This window comes from Pteronotus mesoamericanus, unplaced genomic scaffold, assembly GCF_021234165.1.
Source record: "Pteronotus mesoamericanus isolate MK-2021 breed Mesoamerican mustached bat unplaced genomic scaffold, CSHL_Meso_final contig_68, whole genome shotgun sequence".
In the NCBI taxonomy this organism is placed as follows: Eukaryota; Metazoa; Chordata; class Mammalia; order Chiroptera; family Mormoopidae; genus Pteronotus; species Pteronotus mesoamericanus.
Genome location: NW_026555234.1, coordinates 4,211,512 through 4,230,943, shown reverse-complemented (window position 1 = coordinate 4,230,943; position 19,432 = coordinate 4,211,512).

The window sequence follows — 19,432 nt, the reverse complement described above, 5'->3', positions numbered from 1 at the left end:
CCTTGTGACCATTTGGGCTTTATTCATGGCTGAATCCCTCCAACGCTCCTGGAAGCTGGAAGGAATCACCCCACGTTTTAGTAGATCCCCCACCCTTCCGTTCAGACCCAGAGCCTGCCTCCTTCCTGTCTTAGCCCGTGGTTTCAAAATGAAATTGGGGCACTGGCACTCGAATGCCCTCTCAGAGGAAATCAATACATTCTGACACAGGACTTTAAGGGCTGAAAAATCACTGACTACGGTTCGAGTCCCAGCTCTACTGTAAGCAGCTGTGAGCTGCTCCCAGCCCAGATCCTGAAACCCCTCAATGAACCATTGGCTTTGGTCCTGGGTGAAGGTTTTCAGAATTCAGTTGAAAGGCTCTTCACACCTGATAAATGCCTGTTTCCAATTGCTGGTGCAGCCTTGTGGAACTCAGGCTCGGCGGGGGCGGGGCGCCTGCGACCAACCCACTACCCTCTAGGCTGAGCCTTCGGGAGGCTGTATCCCACAGGCTCAAGACCCCCAACCCCGAAACATCCTCCCCTCAGAGAATCTGATATGCCACAGAGAACAGAAAGAGGGTCAATATGTTAGACCTAGAGGGGCCATTGTTAGAAGCACATTTTTAACAGGTGGAGCAGGCCCTGCCGATCGAAGCCTTTTCAGTTGGAAAAAAAACAGTGTTAAGAATGATTCTGAAGCGGAACCTAGGTCCGGTGGGAAAGAACATGGCGCTTGGTCAGCAATGTCTGCCACATGTGTGCTTCATGCTTGCCAGTCCTAGAAGAGACCTCTGAAAGCCCGTGTGTTGGCCAGGGCTGTCCAGAGGAACAGAAACGTGCATCGGGCACGCCTCCGGGACCGCGGGGTTGGCTCCAGACCAGTGCCAGAAAGCAAGTATCACAGTAGAGGGAGTCACGCACATTCTTTGGGTTTCCCAATGCACGTAAAAATTCTTTCTACATGTGACTGCAGTCTACTCAGTGTGCAATAGCATTGCATCTAAAATACGGACATCCCTTCATTTACAGTCCAGGGTGCGGCGGAAGCGAGGCCTGCCGGAGGGAGGTTGGCAGGGTAATAGTATGGGCAACATCATTTATAGTTTTAATTTGAACATGTCACCAAAAATGTCATATGGCGTGCTCGAGTGTGATCTTGTTATGTCACAGAATTACGTGCTTATGATTTTGTAATAGAAGGGTAATACAAGGGCGTTATTTGTGGCAGACCCTGTATTTATTGCTAAACATCGCTAGCCGCCGCCTGAGCCTTCAGCGAGTCGCCGTCCTTTTGCCGGGGGAGGGTCCCGCCTCAGCGTGGAAGGCTGCTGACGGGTCGGGGTGGCAGTTGCTGAGGGCTGGGTGGCCGTGGCAGATTTTAAGCTGACAATGAAGTTCGCCACACCCACCACCTCTTCCTTGCACGAGCGCCTCCCGTGTAGCACGCAGCGCCGCCGGGCAGCATTCTACCTGCAGCAGAACTTCCTCCAAAACCGGAGTCGGTCCTCCCAGTCCCTGCCGCTGCTTCCTCAGATAAGTTTATATAATGCTCTGAATCCTTTGTTGTCATGTCAACAACCTTCACAGCATCTTCCTCAGGAAAAACGGCGCCGATAGACTTGCCTGGCGCAGCGGTGCCACAGACCTTCAGGGCGTAAAAACCATGGTCTTTCCAAAGGGCAATCAAACCAGGTGTGCCTGTGAATGACTCAGACCCTGTTCCAACCCGAACTAGCTGGGACCTACACGAGTCGTCTTGGCTGCTTCTCCTCATGGATGCCTGTCTTAAAGAAGACAGACTTCTCTTCCTCCTCTCTCTCCCCCTCTCTTTCTTCACTCCTCAGTGCCCCAAGAGTGCTGGCTTTTTAATCGCACATTGCAGCGCCTCTTAGTCTCTTCCTGGTACATGCTGGACACCAGGAAAAAATGGCATTTATTGGAGGGAGGAACAAATGAAAGAACATGGATGCAGGGACAGGCGCGCTGGCCACCCACCTTGGACCACGAAGTCAAAGGTCACCCGCCAAGGGCACAGGGCAGGGAGCAGCCAGGATCCTGGGTTTGGGCTTCCTGGAGCCGGGATGCTGTAACGGCCTTGAGCTGCCTAGCAACGACCTTGGTTTATGAGAGTCAATAATTCTATCCTGTTTAAGCTCCTTTCATGAGTAGCTTCAAGATTCAGTTTCTCTTACTCCTGACGAACCCTAAACTCAGTTCATACAGGGCCTAACAGGAAAGAGCCAAGGCAAATGAGAAACATGAATCAAATCTCGCTCTTTCCACGCTCAGCAAGTGGTTTCCCCGGGCCGCAGGTGCCTGCCCGAACGCAGCTTTGCTTCGGAGCTGTCTGTGGTGCTGAGCTGGGTTTTTCGGCCGAACAACCCTAATTTCTCTCCTTTTCAAGTTTGCAAGGTGCTTTCCCATTCATTATTGCCTATGATGCTGGAGAAAACCCGTGAAGTGACTATTCCTGGACTCGTTTCATTTGAGCCGAAGCCTGGTCTTTTAGCTCTAAGTCCAGCCACGTTTAACATTCTTGCGCCCCCTCTTCAGGACCTCAGAAATCGGGCCCCGCCCCCGCCCCAGGACAACAGCCCTGCTGTGCGTCCCTACCCGCGTGCCGCACCTGGACACTGATCCCCTTCCCCTGCGACGACCTGCCACCCACTGACCTGTGGCTGACTGAAGCAGGTAATGGTCCCCGTGAGCCACGCCCCTGGCCCTGTGTCACCCCTATCGCATCGAAACCAGGCTTAGCAACACAACTGCCTTTGGCCATGGAGACGTCAGAGAACATGACACCAGCAGCAGCCTGATAAGGCTTCCCCCGCTTTGAATGCTGACGTCATCGCGTCAGGGAGCCCCGCCTAGCCTCCTCGAGGATGAGCGCCCCATGAGGAGGCGGGGCCCCAAGCCAGGCCACCCTCCCACTGAATGTAGCTGTGTGAGTGAGTCCATGAGAAAGCTGCAGAAGTATCCCCCAACCAGTTCACAGAATCACAAGAAGGGATACACTGTTGCTTTAAACTGCCGAGTTGAGGCATGGTTCCTTCCATCACGTACAGATAGCTGATGCAGACCCATTATTCTCGGTTACACGTTCTCATTCACTGAGTTAGGTAGCACTGCTTAGAGACGATACCTGAAACAAGAACAGAATTGACGTTCTCTGGAGCGAAGTCTAGTTCATGCGTCCTGCAACGTTTGTTGAGCACCTACTATACACCTGTCCTAGGTAAGCGGGGTACAAACGTGGATGAAACCAATGTCTCGCCTCCGGAGGCTGAGAAGGTGTTTGGAAAGACAAGCCACGGACAGTCAGCACAGTCGTTTTCCTCCTCTCCACTTGGAGAGCGTCCGTTCAGCGTTGAGGCCGGGCTGAGATGCTGCTGCCTCTGGAACGGCCTGGGTTTTTTCCTTCTCATTTCCTCAGAAGCCTGTGTTTGCCTTCACGGAGGACTTGTCACTGCATGAAGTCATTGCACTGTGGCCACCTTGTTCTGCTTGAATGTCTTCCCTCCCATACTCGGAGGTCCTACAAGAAAATGACTGATTCATCTCAGAACTCCATGTTCCCGGTAAGTGCTCACTGGAAATTTACCGAACGACTAAATGCCACGACAGCGACAGGAAGAAGACGCGAGGGGACCCCTGAGGAGAGGATGACTGTGGCTTTGAGGTGAGTAGGAGAGATGCTTCTGAGTGGCCGCATGTGAGCTGCGTCTCGGATGGGGATTCGAATTTCATCCGACTGAGAGGCAGGGGAGGAGGAACCGGAGAGCAAATGGTCCGTGACGTGGGAATAACAAATTCCGGGAGTAGCAGACTGTTGCTGGGGACGTGCGGGGAGGGCGGGGGGTCAGGCTGGTCGGTGGTTTGGGTCTAGACTGTGAGAAACCATGTGTGGGAGCAACGCCCTTCCCTCCACGGCTTCCTTCTCTGGCTGCACATAGGCCTGTGCAGAAAACACCCTCTCCTGATTCTACCTCTTACAAAAACACCTGGTGGAATGCGGGGAGGTCCGATCATCCTAAAGAGGTCATGAGCCAAAAAAGGAGGGCGGCAGCGTTGAGTGACAAGGATGCAGCAGCGGCTCACAGTTTCAGACGTTTGTGGGGACTTCCGCTAAGATGTGGGTGTGATGATCCTTATCAGAATCACTTCCCCTGGCCAAGTTGTACATTCAGTCAAGTAAATTTCCTCTCATTAAAGCACTGCGTTTGAAGGCTGCACTTTGTCTCAACAAGAACGAGAGCCTGGCAGTAAGAAAGGCAAAGGGGAAAGGAACATGGGTTCCCCGCGGGAAGGGTCGGCGGTGAGGATGGAGGCGGCTCCGGGACCCGCACCTCTGGGGTTTAGAGCAGGCTCCCCGCCGCTCCCCGTTTGGCCAGCGGAGAACGTTGCGCTCCATGTAAGGTCCCGAAGCAGAAGAGAACATCTAAGAGAAGGTATTTTCAGTGGCGGGAGCAGAGACTTCAGAAATGGGCTTATGGTCTTAGCCCATGAATGAAAATAAATACTTTTCTGGTAGAACTACGTTATTAGGTGTTTTCACACATACGATCCCCTTTGGTTCCCCCAAGACTGTAAGGTAGCTGTGCGCATGCTCATAATGTCCATTTCTTTTCTTCTTCAAACTCCACGTAGTTCTAATTAAACAGCCTGGCTCGGAGGTTGGGGACACTGGATATGTCCTATTACCTGCTAAATCCCCAGCACTTACCACAGTTTCTTACACAGTGTAAGTATAAATAGGGAGCTGCTAAATAAACACATTGATTGTGAATAAGATAATTTTTTGAAACCAGGGAATTTTGACAGATCGGGGGACGAAGTTGAAAGATGATAAACATCCCCAGGCCAGCGTGATTTGGCTGAAGCCGAATGACAGAGAGCACACCCAGCAAAAGAACGCGGACCAGCGACTGTGCTTTCCATGGCAGGCGACAAAAGTCTAACTCGCACTAGCTTTAAAAAAATTTTACAGGAAGTTTTTCACTCGCTTAACTAGGAAGCCTCGTAAGGAAGCCAGCCTCATCTTGGTTGGATTTGGGGCTCAAATAACGTCATTTGTGGTTCCCTCTCTCTCTGCTGGCTGCCTCTTGACCCTCCTGGTCTCTGCTTGGCCGTCTCCGCTTGAGCTTCTCCACACGGCAGCCTCTGGTGCTACCAGCCTGGCAGCCGACCACCTGCTGCAGGAAAAGCCTCTCTCCCAATGTGTTAATTATCCATCGCTGTGGGACAAAACACCCCAATATTCAATACCCCATTTTGCTGCTCCCAGTCCTGTGGGTGAGGAAACCGGGCAGCCGTGTGGACCCACGCGGGGTCCACGGGATGTCACCAAACATTCGTGGTCAGGTGGTGTGCACGGGAGGCCGGCGGGCCTCAGACAGCCTCGTTCGCGTGCCGGGGCCTCACTGCGGGGGCTAGCGCAGCTCACGGGTGGGCCCTCCCGTGGTCTCTCCCCGCAGGAAGCGGTTCGGTGTCAAGGAGGGCCCAGCGGGCGTGCTCACAGAGCAGCAGGGCTCTGAGAGGGAGAGCAGAACCCGCAGAGCCCGTCGGCAGGGCTGAGGCTCAGAACTCACACAGCAGCTTTCCCCCGATCAAACCAAGCCACAGGACCCGCCCAGACTCGAGGGGAGGGAGAAGAGAGTCCGCCTCTTGATCGGGACGCATCTAAAGTCACATGGCAAAGGGGCCTGCAGGACAGGAGGGGCTACCGGGGCCAACTTTGCAGACAATCTGCCACCTGCAATGTCCAGATATCCACTTCACAAAGACCCCCATGTCCCATTCAGATCACATGGATCTCCCCAGGTCAGCCACGGTGGCCAGAGGGGACGAGTTGCTCATGGGCTCCAGCCAGAAGTGGCGGGCAGGGGACAGGGCATCTTATTGACAACACTTCCAGAGCCCTCTCTCTGGAAACAGAGTCCCCAGCGAACCGGAAGAAGATGCAAAAGTGTGTCCAGGAAACAAAGCGGAAGCTGGCAGAGTCCAAGGCGGGCACTGTCCGTCGGAGGGGAGGATGATCAGCTCCAAGTACCCGAGGGCCCTCAAGGGCAAAGACGCCGTGGCCCCCAGCCTCCGCCTGTCCACTTGCTCCTGGTTTGGGACATAGATGCAGAACTCTCAAAGCCCGATGCCAGAAATGACCAACATCTACACCAGTTAACTCCTGCCTCTTTTTCCCATCCCTCAACGCCCTGGCGGCTTTCTCACTATACTTTGGCTTCCAGAAAACTGGTCAAACAAATTCAAATGCTACTTTTTTCTGAGTAAGTCTATGTTTCATAACACAACTTAGTAAATTGCCATGCCTGGCTCTATGTGTTCTCCCGGGAACAGTAGGAATGAGTCATCCTCCCCGTCCAACTATCAGGTACTGAGAAGACCTCATCTCTAATGCTAAAAACCAAATTGTGGTGACTTTGCAAAAATCATACCCTTTGAGGTGTCTTCTGAGGCCTCCTTGGAGGTGCCTGGGCTCAGGCCACGCCCCTAAGTGTTGGTGCCCCCACTTCAGCTCAGAAGAAACTGAGGCTCAGCAGGGCAACGTGTCCAAGGCCCCAACGTTGCCACTGCTACCCAGAAAAGGGCTCCTCACTAGCAATGAATTGCAATCCATTTCTCCATAATATGCCGACTGTGGCCCTACTGTGTGCCCGATAGTGTTCCAAGTGCTGGGGATGCGATGGTCAAGAAGCATTTCCAGCCGTCATGAAGTTGATGCCCACGTGGAAGGAGATAGAAAGTAAGAATCCAATAAATAAATAGGTCACACACCAAAACCCAGCGGTGAGGGATGCAATGCCAACAATGAGCACACAGCAATGTGCTAAGGGTTGGGGTCGGGACCTCAGAATGGGTGGCCAGAGAGTGATAATGTAAGAATAGACTCAAACTGTGACCCGTGGATCTCAAATGCCCGCCTACAAAATTGGCGGACTGGACAAGATTGTCTCTAGAGCCTCACAGCTCCAGAATGGGGGGACCTGGTTTAGCACCAGGCAACGTGGACCAAAGACTTGGTGGAGTAGGTAAAGCAAGGTTTTATGGGTCAGGGTCAGTCAATACCATCCCTGCCAATAGAATACCTGTAATTTATCAAGCTATGCTGGGTGTCAACGATCAAGCATTTCTAGTCCTCACGACAACTCTGCAGTGTAGGTGTTAGTATCACCATGTAACCAATGAGGACATTGGGATTTGATGATCAACCCATTTATCCCAACGGAGGTTGAATAATTTATGCCAAGGGGGGCTGGCAGAGAGCAGGCCGTGCTGAGCCATGCAGGTCAGGCTGAGAGGCTGTTTGGAATTGGCTGGGCTGCCCACTCCTCTCTCCGGGTTTTCCTCGATTCTTCCTCCTCTACCCAAACGACCCTGCTCCCTTCTCTTGACCGGAGGGGAACAAGAGACCCAGGCCGGCCCCCTGGGCTGCCCCCTCCCAGGAGTCAGCAGCGTGCTTCTGTTTGCACGGGAAAGGCACCCAGCTGCCCACAGCCAACCCCATTCCCTCCTACCCTCACTAACTGGGTGCTCCTCAACCCCTGCGCCCAGCGCCGGGGGCCCATGAGTCAGCAACAGGACAACTGAGCCGGGGAGGGGCCGGCGTCAGCGGGACACACGGCCCAGGACCTCCCGCCCGGGCACCTGTCCCTCCAGGGAACTTCAAGGTAGGGGTTACTTGCCTCCTTGCACCATTTATGCAAGTTAGAAAATTAGCCTGCGTCCTGGGATCTGCCCGCGATTTCCTAGTGGATGAATCATAGAGTTTATATTTGAGCCACAATGCTCCACGCACGCCTATGTAATCCTCAGACAACACAGCTATCATTAACCCCACTATACGGGTGAGAAAACAGAAAGAATTGGACAGAGTGAAACATGAAAAGTGGCTTCTTACGCAGATCGAGCAGCATGAGAGTGCGGAGCCAGGGCCAGGTTCCAGAAGCTCTGATTCCTGGGACCGCTCACCTGTCGCGGAGGTGGGTTTGCCACAAATTCCTGCAGCCCACTCTCTACCTGGGAAGCTGCCTGGGGTCTGCCAGGTTTCAATGCCCTGTGATCCGGCACCTTTGGGCATCCGGAGGTCGGCAGGGTTATAGAGCTCTTCTTCCTGCCCCGCCTCTGGGGGAGACGAATATGCTAACACCGTTGTGCCTCTCCCAGGCGGACAACGTTCCATCCCACCCTCCACACCTGTGCCTCCCACAGAGCCCTCCTCTCCACACCCGGCCCTGGCTGTCCCGGGCGCCCCGGTTAGGGTCCACGGGCCCGGCAATGCATTTTCCACACCGCCAGCACCCATGGCCCACTTCTTTGAAACTCATTTCTCCTTATTTTGAGTTCGAGTTTTTTATAACAGCATGTGCAGGAAATACTTCTCAAACCTTGAACCCGCGAGTCCCCTGTCTCTCATCACATAGAGACCACGACCCTGCATGCACAGGAATCCTGTCCTGCACTGGAATGGCCATTAAAAGATGTGGTCCCAGGGTCCCCAGCCTGCGACAGGTGCTGGCATCGGGCTGAGGATGCCCGTCATTCCAGAAGCCGGGGCAGGGCCAAACTTCGCAAAGCGGGAAGCCCCCAAATACGCAGGCCGCGTGGGACAAAGAAGAGCTCCCGGCTCTGTGGCCCAGGCCCAGCTCCCCAGCCTGGCCGCTGGAGCCCCTGTTTGCTTCTCCTTCGCTTGGAGTGCTCACCCTCAAAATGGTCCCTAGTTACAGGGAGAGGGACCGTGAGGACGCAGGCGGCAGTCAGGTGGCCCTCTCCGGCCCCTGGTCCCAAGGCGCCTCCCCACCCGGGATGACCCGTGCTCACTGCACTGACCACCCTGTGACTGCGGTGCCCCATCTGCTGTGGATGCCACCAGCGCTCACAGCACAACATGCCCTCCAGGCCCACCTCAGACCTCAGCTGCTGCCGGTGAACAGTTCCCAGCACACTGTCTGGTCTCTCAACCCTTCCACCTCGGCCTTCTCTGGAGCCCCAGGAGCAGCTCAGCCCCACAGCCCAGAAGTTCAGGAGCGTTAATGCCCCTGGGAGCGACTCTCGACCCTGGCAGAGGAGCATCGTGGTCCTTCCGAGCCTCAGTGCTGACGGAAAGGCCACACAGCATCCCTCAGTGCCCCCAGGGGGTTGACCTGCAGTGGTAACTAGCTCAATAACACACCCTGAGCTGGCTTTTTCTGTAAGCTATAGCTGTCCTTTATTAGCTTTAACGACAAGAAACCACACCAAACTCCTATTTAACTCGTGACAAGAAACCACACCAAACTATTTAGCTCGTGAGTCTACTCCTCCGTGGGAGGGTCTTCTGGGCTGATCTGGGCCAGGTTTGCTCTGCTTCTGTGGCCAGACGGTGTGTCGGCTGAGAGACGGTTGGTCTGGGGCAGCCTCGCTCTCCTGCAGATGGTTGGCTGGCTGTCAGCTGGAGCAACAGGAGGTGACAGAGCCACGTGTCTCATTTATGTGGCAGAAGCAGGGTTTCCTCAGGCAGCAGCAGGCCAAGCCCTGCCAGCAAGTGCCTTCCAAGCCCCTGGGTGCATCACGTTGGCTGGTGTAGGACCACGAGACGGCCTCACAGACCTCCAGTGTCAGGGGGTGTAACAGATTGTATGAGTCTGCCGGGGCTGCTGAGACAAAATGTCACGGGCTGGCTGGCGTAAACCACAGAAACGTGTTGCCTGGCAGCTCTGGAGGCTGGAAGTCCGGGATCAAGGTGTCGGCGGCGCCGGTTCCTCCAGAGGCCCCTCCTCTTGGCTCTGGGCGGCCGCCTTCTCCCAGTGTTTCCGCAGGCTCTTCCCTCTGTTTGTGTCTGTCTCCAAATTTCCCCTTTTCTTAAGGACACCAGGCACGGTATATCGGGAGCCAGCCTAATGGCCTCATTTAACTCTGGTACCTCGGTGAAGACCCCACCTCCAAGCTCACTCTCTGGGGCACTGGGGGTTAGGACTGCCACGTAAGAATTTGAGGGGACACAATTCCACCTGGGAGGCAGCAAGGAGGGACCATGGAAACTGAGTCTGCAGAGCTTTCTACTTAAAACCAGAGCACATCGAAGAGGGGGTATCATGGAGACCGGGGGGTCAGTTATCCCCCTCGGCTCCGCCACGCCTCTTGCCCAAGGGTATTTTCTGCTCGTCTAGAGGAGCGGGGACTCCCACGTGACCCTGCCTATTCTGCATCCGTGGAAAATCAGAGTGAGTCACACCCAGAGCGGGGAGCGTAGAAGCCTGTCCTCCGGCAGCAGCTGTGCGCGAGCCGAAGCTCTGTGGGCAGTGAGAAGAGGGTGGAGGTTTGGCGCTGACTCCTGCCGCGGCGTTACTGTGGCACCCGCCGTAGGCCGGCTGCTTATACACGTCACCTCTAGTCACCACGGCGTCGATACTCGTCTCCCCTCTTTCCAGAAAGAACGCGTCAGCCCCCACACACCAGGTAACGAGCTCAAAACCACACGGGTCGGAGGTGATTAAGCCTGAATTAGAATCAGAGGCTCAGGTTTCCAAGCCCTAGCCCTTTTCCTAACTATCTGATTTCAGCAATTAACTGAACCTCTTGATCCTCAAGTTTTCCATCTGGAACATGAGCCAGGCGGGCTAGAAAACCTCGAAGGCCCACTGGCCTCTGTGGTTTCTTGTCTCGCAGGAGACGTGCAACAAGAGTCCTTCGCCTACAGCGCTTTTCAGTTCTCGAGTCCCCTCGTTAAGTCTGATTACTGCGGCCAGAGCTTTGCCTGACCTGGAGGGGGGGCGGGAGGGGAGCAGCCCTCTTTACATAATGATTCCCACTTGGATTTGGGTATAAATAACCCATGAAGAAAATTAGGCTCCTCGGCAGGCCCTGATTGTAGTGGGCGTTGGGACCAGGGACCGTGACCGTTCCTGGCTGTGCAAACCCTGAGACCGCCCGGGAGACTGCTGCTTCTGATTCACCTGGGTCTGAAGGCTCACGCTAAAGCCCGCAGAGAGCATGCGGCAAACAGCGAGGTCATCCCCCAGAAAGGACAGGACAAGGGCATCCCACGGCCACAGCTGACTGAGGCACCCATGGGTGCTCCAGCTGCTCCCCTCTGCGTCTGCGGCCCTGGGGGACCGACACTGGCGTCTGGGGGCGCAGACCCACCCTGGCTAAAGTCCCTCCAAAGGATCAGAGAGGGGGGTGGAGACCAAAATAAATCTCGTCTGCGCTCCCGCCAGCGCACTCAGCCTGCCGCGGGGGCCGGTCCGTCCTTCGCCCGGCCCACACACTTCAATCTGCCCTGCTCGGCGCCTGCCCCCTACCCTGAAAATGTCTGCGAACGTGGTTCCTGTTTCCTGCGGAAGAGTGGGAGATGGGCAGGGGCTCCTGGAAGACCCGGGCATGTCTGTCGCCTGGGAAGCTCACCCACAGCGTCTGCAGGATCGGAAGGCGCACAGGAGATGAGGCGGAGCGGGCACGCCAGTTCAAGCGCACGTCTGCATAGCTGAAAAGAAATGGGATGGAAAGGAAAGCTGGCGTATGTAGATTTTTAAATTGCTGTTTCCTCTGGCTCAAAATACTTGGACGTGACAAGAGGAGGTGGGAGGGAGGCACGAGAGGAGACGCCCCCAGAGCAGGTTGGAAGCTGATAGGAACTTGGACTCTCTCAGCCAGGCGTCAGGGCAGGAAGCATCTCTCCAAAGTGTGCACATTGATCGCTTTGAAGAAGCGCACTAACCAGCAAGGGCAACTCTCTTCTAAGTAACGGATTGTGACTTCTCTCTGACGTCTCGTATTTGCTATTACTTGATTTATAACGCTAGTCTCTGAGCTGCTGTGGCAAAGAAGGCTGAGGGACAGGTCTACAGGCACAGGGAAGTGACTTCACAGCCACACCAGCCATGCCAGGCCGCCCCTTCAGCCTGCGGCAGAGGGCAAAGCAGGGGGCAGGGGGCAGGGGCCAGCCAGCGGATGCCAGCTCAGCCCCTGTGACTGCGTGGCCCCGTGGGACAGCCCAGCATAATCCTGCCACCTCGAGAGCCTTACGCGAATCACACGTTTTGCCCTGTGAGGTAACGCTCACCCTTTCGCCCTGTAAGGCGACAGTGCTGGGAACTGGGATGCGAGCCCCTTCGGGGCCCCCTCCCCAGTCTGCCCCAGTCACCGGGGGCCCGTTGGGAGCCACTCCCTTGTCCCGCCATTCGCTTTCTGCTCTCAGTCCTCGAGCCCAGCAGCCTCCGCATCCCTTGCCCCATCACAGAATCAGTTCAGCCACCAGGACGGCCTTCCGTCGCCAGGATCCCCACTCCTCTGTCCTGGCCTCTGCACACCCAGCCCGATTCCTCCGCCTGCGGCTGGGCTCCGACCGCCTCCCGTTCCTGCTGGGCGGGCCTTGGGGGCTCTGCGTCCCTGCCCCCGCCCCGGCCAGCCTCCTCCTCCCCGCGCCGGCTGCCCCGGGGGAGCGCAGACGCCCAAACCCAGAGGTCTGTCGGGTCTGAGTCCTGGAACCAGAGGGACATTATCTGACTCTGCTCAAGAGACAAGGCAGCCACTGCCGGCACCGCTGGCCGGCGCCCCGGACGGCGACGGGTGCCCGGGAGGACGGAGGCCACGCGCGTTCCACTGAGGCGCCTGGCCCACGTTCCGCTGCGCACCTCCGGTGGCCCAGGGTCCCCGAGCTCAGAAGGGCCACAGACCCCGCACAGGGCGGGAGGTGGCAGTGGTCTGGGGGCCGCGGCTGATGACAGTGTGAAGGTCAGAAAAAGGGTCGCATGACCTCAAAGGGTTGGTGATAAGGCTGCTAAGAAAAGGCAGGCGGATGTACCCTGGATGGGATGTTTGAGGCCCCCCTCCCCGACCCCCGGTCCCCCAGACCCCGCAGACCCAGGTCCAGGGGGGAGAAGGGGGCAAAGGCTGCCACCCTGAACTATGCTTCTTTGGAATAGTGACTATATCAGGGGGGTTGTTCTTAAGGCCAGGAAGGCTCAGGAAGGACCTTTGACCTTCCTTCTAACTGCCTAAAGGAATGTAGGCTGGGAGGCCCGAGCCTGAAGGAGCTACGGCCTCACGTTCAGTCCGATCAAGGTGTGGCAGGCAGGCGCGGCCTGTTGGGTCAAAGTCCGCGCTGAGACCCATTTTCTCCAAAGGGCCCAGCAAACGTTTTTTTTTTTATTAAACATTAACTCCTTTCATTTCCCTGTAACTTAATTGCCTTACTTCCTTCTCAGACCAGAATGACGTAGAGACCTCATTTTACTTTTGGAAAATATAGTCTTTGTAATCCTTCAAGTCTATGTGAATTTCCCTGTGCATAGGAATCAAGTTTGGTTTTTTTCCTGTTAATCCACTTTATGTTGTTTTAATTACTCAACCAGCCATAAGAACCAGGAGGGGAAGGGGGATTCTCCCCTCCCCCACAGATGCATGAGCCACGCAGCCCTCACGGGCGGGTGCTGGGGGCCGGGGGACAGGGGGCTCCGGGGGTCTTACTGGCTGGGTCTGAATCTCAGATCTGCCACACTCACTGTGTAACCTTGGGCAAGTCACTGAACCGTGCCATTCCTCAATCTTGTCATTTACAAAGCAATAGTGTTAATTACACTTGCCTCCTGGACTTATCGTGAACACTGAATGCATTAATATTTATAAATGTTCCGCACTAAGCCTGTGCCCGCAGCGCACACCCAATAAATCCCTGTTACCACGACTCCCCTGCCCAGCGTGCTGTCTCTTTGCCCCGGAGGTCCTTCGAGGGCAGAGAGCATGAACTCGGCCTGTACTTGTACAAGGAAATAAAATGTGGGGCAGGGGCAGAGGGCACTGTGCAAGGACCAGGCCAATGCGTCCTTGAACATTCCTGGTGGCAAACCCTTTCCCGGTGCCTTTGCAACCAGGAATGGAGCCTTCTGTCCCACCTGCAGGCTGCGAAGGCCTCCTCCCGAGGGTCCCTCCACCCAGCTGTCAGAGACACACTTTCCAGCTCTCAGACACGTGCTGAGCCCAGAAAAATGCAAATGAAGCGAAGCAAAGCTGCAGAGAGCGATCTGGAACAGAGGGGACATTGGGGCTTGAGGAGCGAGGGGCCCCGTGGCTCACCAAATAGGCAGACCCCGGGTCTGATGGGGCTCTTCCCGCTGTGGCTCGCGCTTTTGCCGGCGCGTGGCTGAGAAGCGGCTTCCCTCCCTGCTCTGCACAGCAGGGACAGGGGGAGCAGCGATGTCACGGTGCCACTGTGAGGGCTGAACGGGTCCGTACCCGGGAACCCTTTGGCCCAGAGCCCAGCCTGTTGTTGGCGGCTATTATCTATGGGGGAGGTGGTCCCAGATCCAGCCTCTGCTCTGGTCCTCACCTCGGACACCTACCCGGACGGCCCATATGCATCTTAAACATGAGTCCAAAGCTGGGTCTAAAAGCTTCATCCCCCCTTCCACCACCGCCAAATATCACAAAATATGACAGCGGGTCCACAGAGGCGTAACTTGGGTGATTTGTTCTGGCCTCAAGGTAGAGGTCCACGTGTGGCGCCTGGTACAGGGTAAATTGTAGTAATAGGCACTTTCCACATTAGCAACGACCCTGCGAGGGAAGCATGGTGGTCTCCGTCTTTGGAGGTACGGAGACCAGTCCCAGAAACAGTGATTTGTTTACTTAAAACCACACAGCTGGGACTCAAGGCCAAATTCTTGTTTCCTGATCCAACACTCCTTCTTTGTTGCCTCAAATGTCCAAACCATTTTACCAAAGTTGCTTAAATTCTTGATTTTATTTTCACAGCCTCTCTCCCGGCAGGAGTTTGCCGTCATGAAGGCCCAGTGCCCTTGGGTTTGCTCTCAGTTCCCTTTTAAATCCTCCTTTCCCCGTTTCACTCTTCCTGGAAAAGGCTGCTCTCTTTGATGAACTGCCGAAAACAAACATAAAATGGGCCTTTGGAATGCTGTGTTGTCCCCCTAAGAGCTAACAGTTGTCAGTTGTAAATTATCGTTCTCCCCACTCCTTTCAGTCAGGACTAATCAAGGTCCTCAGAATCCCTGAGCATCTATATTTAATCCACAAGCAAGTCAACAATGTTTTATCATAACAGGAGATACCGTGGGGAAAGCATAGATGTTATCAACACCATTTATATGGAAAGAACAATGGGCTATGAACTTTTTTGCGCCAGCCATCTCTTTTAGAGATGGGTGTCCAAGGACAGGGTGCACCCCCTTTCTACCCCTTAATTCAGAGGTGTGCAGCTTTTTCTTCCCTTTTCTTCTGTGTTAGTAACCTATTCCTCAGTAACAAAGTAGCTCAACACTCAGCTTAAAACAGCAAGAAGTGTATCATGTTGTTTCTGTGGGTCAGGCATCCCAGCAGGCTTGCTGGGCGTTCTGGTTCAAGGTCGCTCCCAGGCCGCCATCGGGTGTCAGCCTGGGCTGCCGGCTCACGCGAAGACCCAACCGAGGGAGGCTTCTCCTCCAAGCTCGTCCCCGTGGCTGCTGGCAGGCCCTGAGCTTCTTGCCACGGGCCCCTCCCGGCAGGATGGCTCACCACGTGGCCGCTGGCTTCCTCAGAACAGGAGAGAGAGGGTAAGATGGAGCAGGCAAGATGGAAGGAACAGTCCCTGTGTGGCCTGGACCCAGAGGGGGTGTCCCTATTCCGTTCATCAGAGGTTCAGCCCACACTCGAGTGGAGGCCATTGCAGGGGGTGGAGACCGGGAGGCCGCCCCCCGCCCCACCGTCTGTCCTCCACTCCCCAAAGATTCACATCCCTCCTTCATGCAAAATACACTTGTCCCCGCCCAAGACCCCTAAAAGCCGCCCTCACTTTGGTGCCAGCTCTGTCCACATGTGTCACTCACATCCTCTGAGTCCTTCTCAAGTCGGCCTAGAGCTCCAGGGCCCCACCTGACCTCTCACCCCTCCTCTGCTCTCAAGCTCCACCTCCTCCTCGACCTTGGCATCTTGTCCTGTTTCCTCCTGTGCCAGTGCGGCCACGTCTGGTTTGCTGCTGATTTAAGAGCCCACATTGGCTGCTGAGCTCTTCCTGGTCCCTAGGCCACCTGGGTACACAGAGGCCCTGCCCAAGCTCTCAGGCCTTAGGGACACAATCAAAGAGCTTAGGGACGTGGGAGTTTCATGGCGTGCAAAGCCTTCATTTCACACGTGTCTTGTCACGTGACCCTGCCAACACACTACAAGGTTAGCAGGTTATTAACCCTGTTTTAACATTATGGCGGGGTTAGAGGGGACCTTGGCTGGTAACTTACTCTCTTTAACTCCCAGGTCTCATGACCTAAGACATTAAGGGAGTTAGGATTTGAACCAGGGGTAATTACTTTAAAATATGTCCATGAAGTATCAGAAGGAACCCATAGGACTTAATAGCCATAGAGAGCTAGGCACAGAAGGCTGCGTAGGTGCGGAGGATACATGCATATGCACACATGAAAGCCTCTGTTCCCCAGGGCTGTCCCTGGAGAGGGCCTAGAAGCCATGTCACCTCAGTAGGGATGACACCCTCGTACCCAGGGCTGGGCTTCTCCACACCACTCTGCGGAGAGGGCTTGGACAGGCAATCCACAAGGCGAGTCTGGAGCGTTTTGTGACCAAAAAATAGCAAACCACACAGAGGACACTGGAGCCGCCCCCGCCCCAGCCCCCGCCCCGCTGGCCGGGTCTGCAACACGTTAGACATCATAATAAATATGGAGAGTAAAGGATTACAACCTGCTGAAAAAATGAGGAATCTAAGAGTCTCCACTGCTGCTAAAAAAAAATTTAAAAATAAACACCCCCCCTTACAGTAGAAAACCAGCAATAAAAAAGATGATGGGGTTTTTAAAAAACACCATTTGGCATCCACAGGGAGGTAGATCCAGGGAAGGATCCTTAACAGATGTTGAAACCAATGAGAGAAGGTTTGAGGGATAATAGGGTATCTTCATAGCTTCAGAGCATCTCTCCAAAGGGTATGTGTTCATTAGACAGGGTAAAATGGTAACTTTCTCAGGGACACCACCATAACCCCAAGGCCAGAGTTAACTCTGGTAACCGCGGCTTCATCGGCAGCACGCACCTGCTCGTACAGCGCCTGGAGAGAGGGACTCAGGATCGCTTCTGTGGTGTCCTGCCCAAGCACAGGCCAGAATCTCCCCGGGGAAACACCAGACAAACCCAGACATAAGGACATTCTACCTGGTGCCTGGCTGGGTGTTCTTCACAAAAGCCAATGCCATGAAAGACAAGCAGGAACTGTTTCAAGATCAAGGTGCTCTAAAGAGATGTAACAGCTACACGCAGCACACGATCTTCAAGTATTTTGTTACAAGGGACATTATCATGGAAACTGAATGAGGTCCATAGATTAGAAAATTAAATTCCTGGTAGGAAAAAATGCTCTGACGTGTGAAGTATTTGGGGGTAAATGGGCATCAGGCCTCAAATGGAGAGAGAGAGCAAATGACTTAGTAACAAGTTAATGTTTGGGGGACCTGAATCAAGGGTATTTAGGAATTCTTTTGTAATATTTTGCAACTTTCCTGTAACTCTGAAATTGTGTCAAAATAATTTTTTTAATAAACAAAAGCTGTAAAACACCTCTTCTGCACATTCCTTGACACTCTTCCCATCAGGAAGTGAGGTCTTCTTCCCCCTCCCCTTGAGCGAGACCTGGGGACTCACTTCTGCGTTTCGTGGAGGCCAAGCCATAGAGGAGGCTCGGCGCCCACCTGGCTCCCCGCATCTGGGGGCACACACCTGTGCGCCCTGAGCCACTGTGTAAGGAGCCCACCTACCCTGAAGCCACCATGCTGGAGGGACCGTGCGGGAGACGCCCGAGAGGTGGACGCAGCTGAGGGGCCCTTGCTGTTCCCGAGGGACACAGGGTAATTTTTTCAGTTGCCACTTTGTGTCTCACCAACCAGGCCAGGGACCGTCCCCGAGTGGGGACGGGTCATTCCTGCCATCGCACAGAGCCAGGAATAGAGCAGGGAGAGTGGGACGCAAGTTCAAGGAAGTGCTCCCTGCTTCGCTGCTGTCCTGTCTCTTCTGCGCCCAGTGTGATGGAGAGGGCGCAGGGACGAAGGCCACCTCCGAATCCAGTGTCATTCTCTCTGGCCCAGAGACTTGGATGAGTCTCTGGATCCCTCCCCAGGTCCACTGTCTCTTCTCTTTAATGAGCCAGCCACAGAAAGACTGTGAGCTCCACAGAAAGACTGTGGACACTCTTTGCTGGGTATAAAAGAGTATCCACAAGTGTTGTGTGATGACGACACCTCCTGTGTGGCCTTCAGCCCTGCAGGCCTTCGATCAGCCCAAAATGTGAGGGCCAGTCCCCACCCCCTGCAATGGGCAGCACCACCCCAGAACTCCCACTCGGTTGCAGCACCTAAAAGGGTTGTGTGTGTGCGTGTATGCGCGCGTGTGTGCACGGACATGTGCGCGCACCAAACCCAAGGTGAAGAGAGTGACATTTAGTGAGCACCTACTCCATGCCAGACACCGCTGTTCAAGGCTGAGAAGACAACAGAGACGGGACACGTCTCAGCTGTCACAGCCGGTAACTTTCAGAGTGATATAGTTCTACCCAAGCTTAGGGACCCCAAAGCCTTCTTCAAATGTGCCGAACCATAGAGTTCTTTTAAAAGGGGGGGGGAGGAAAAAGAAAAAAGAGAACACCACAAAAATAACCTCGGAGTTACACACATTTTTAATTCTTACCCAAACTCTTGGGGTTGATGTGTGCACTTCTCAGATAAAGAAACTGAAGCTGGGAGAGGTGCCCAAATCTACACAACTAATAAACGGAGCGGGGAGCTAAAATTGGAACTCAGGGCTGCGGAGTTTCTTCTTTACTAGTTAACAAAATTATACAGGTTTCAGGCGCACAATTCTACCACGCATCCTCTGTACACTGTACTGTGTGTTCACCCCCTCAAGCCGAGTCTCCTTCCATCACCATTTACCCCCCGACCCTCCTCCCCGCCCCCATCCACCCAGGCAAATACTACACTGTTGTCCGTGTCCATGAATTCTTTCTCCTTGTTTTCTTTTTTGCTCAATCCCTCCGCCCTGCCACCCCCCAGTAGTCGTCAGCTTGCTCTCTATCAATGGGTCTGCCTCAATTTTGCTTGTTAGTTCATTTCCTTTATTAGATTCCACATATGAGTGAAATCATATGGTATCCGTCTTTCTCTGACTGGCTTATTTCACTGACCATAATACTCTCCAGGCCCGTGCATGCTGATGAAAAGGGTGAGGTTTCCTTCCTTTTTATAGCTGAGTAGTATTCCACTGTATAAATGAACCACAGCCTTCTTATCTACTCGTCTACCGATGGACACTTGGGCTGCTCCCAAATCTTGGCTTTGTAAATGCTGCAATGAACATAGGGGTGCACGTATTCTTTCAAATTAGTGTTTGGGGTTTCTTCATATATATTCCCAGAAATGAAACTGCTGGGCCATGAGGCCGCTCCCTTTTTAACTTTCTGAGGC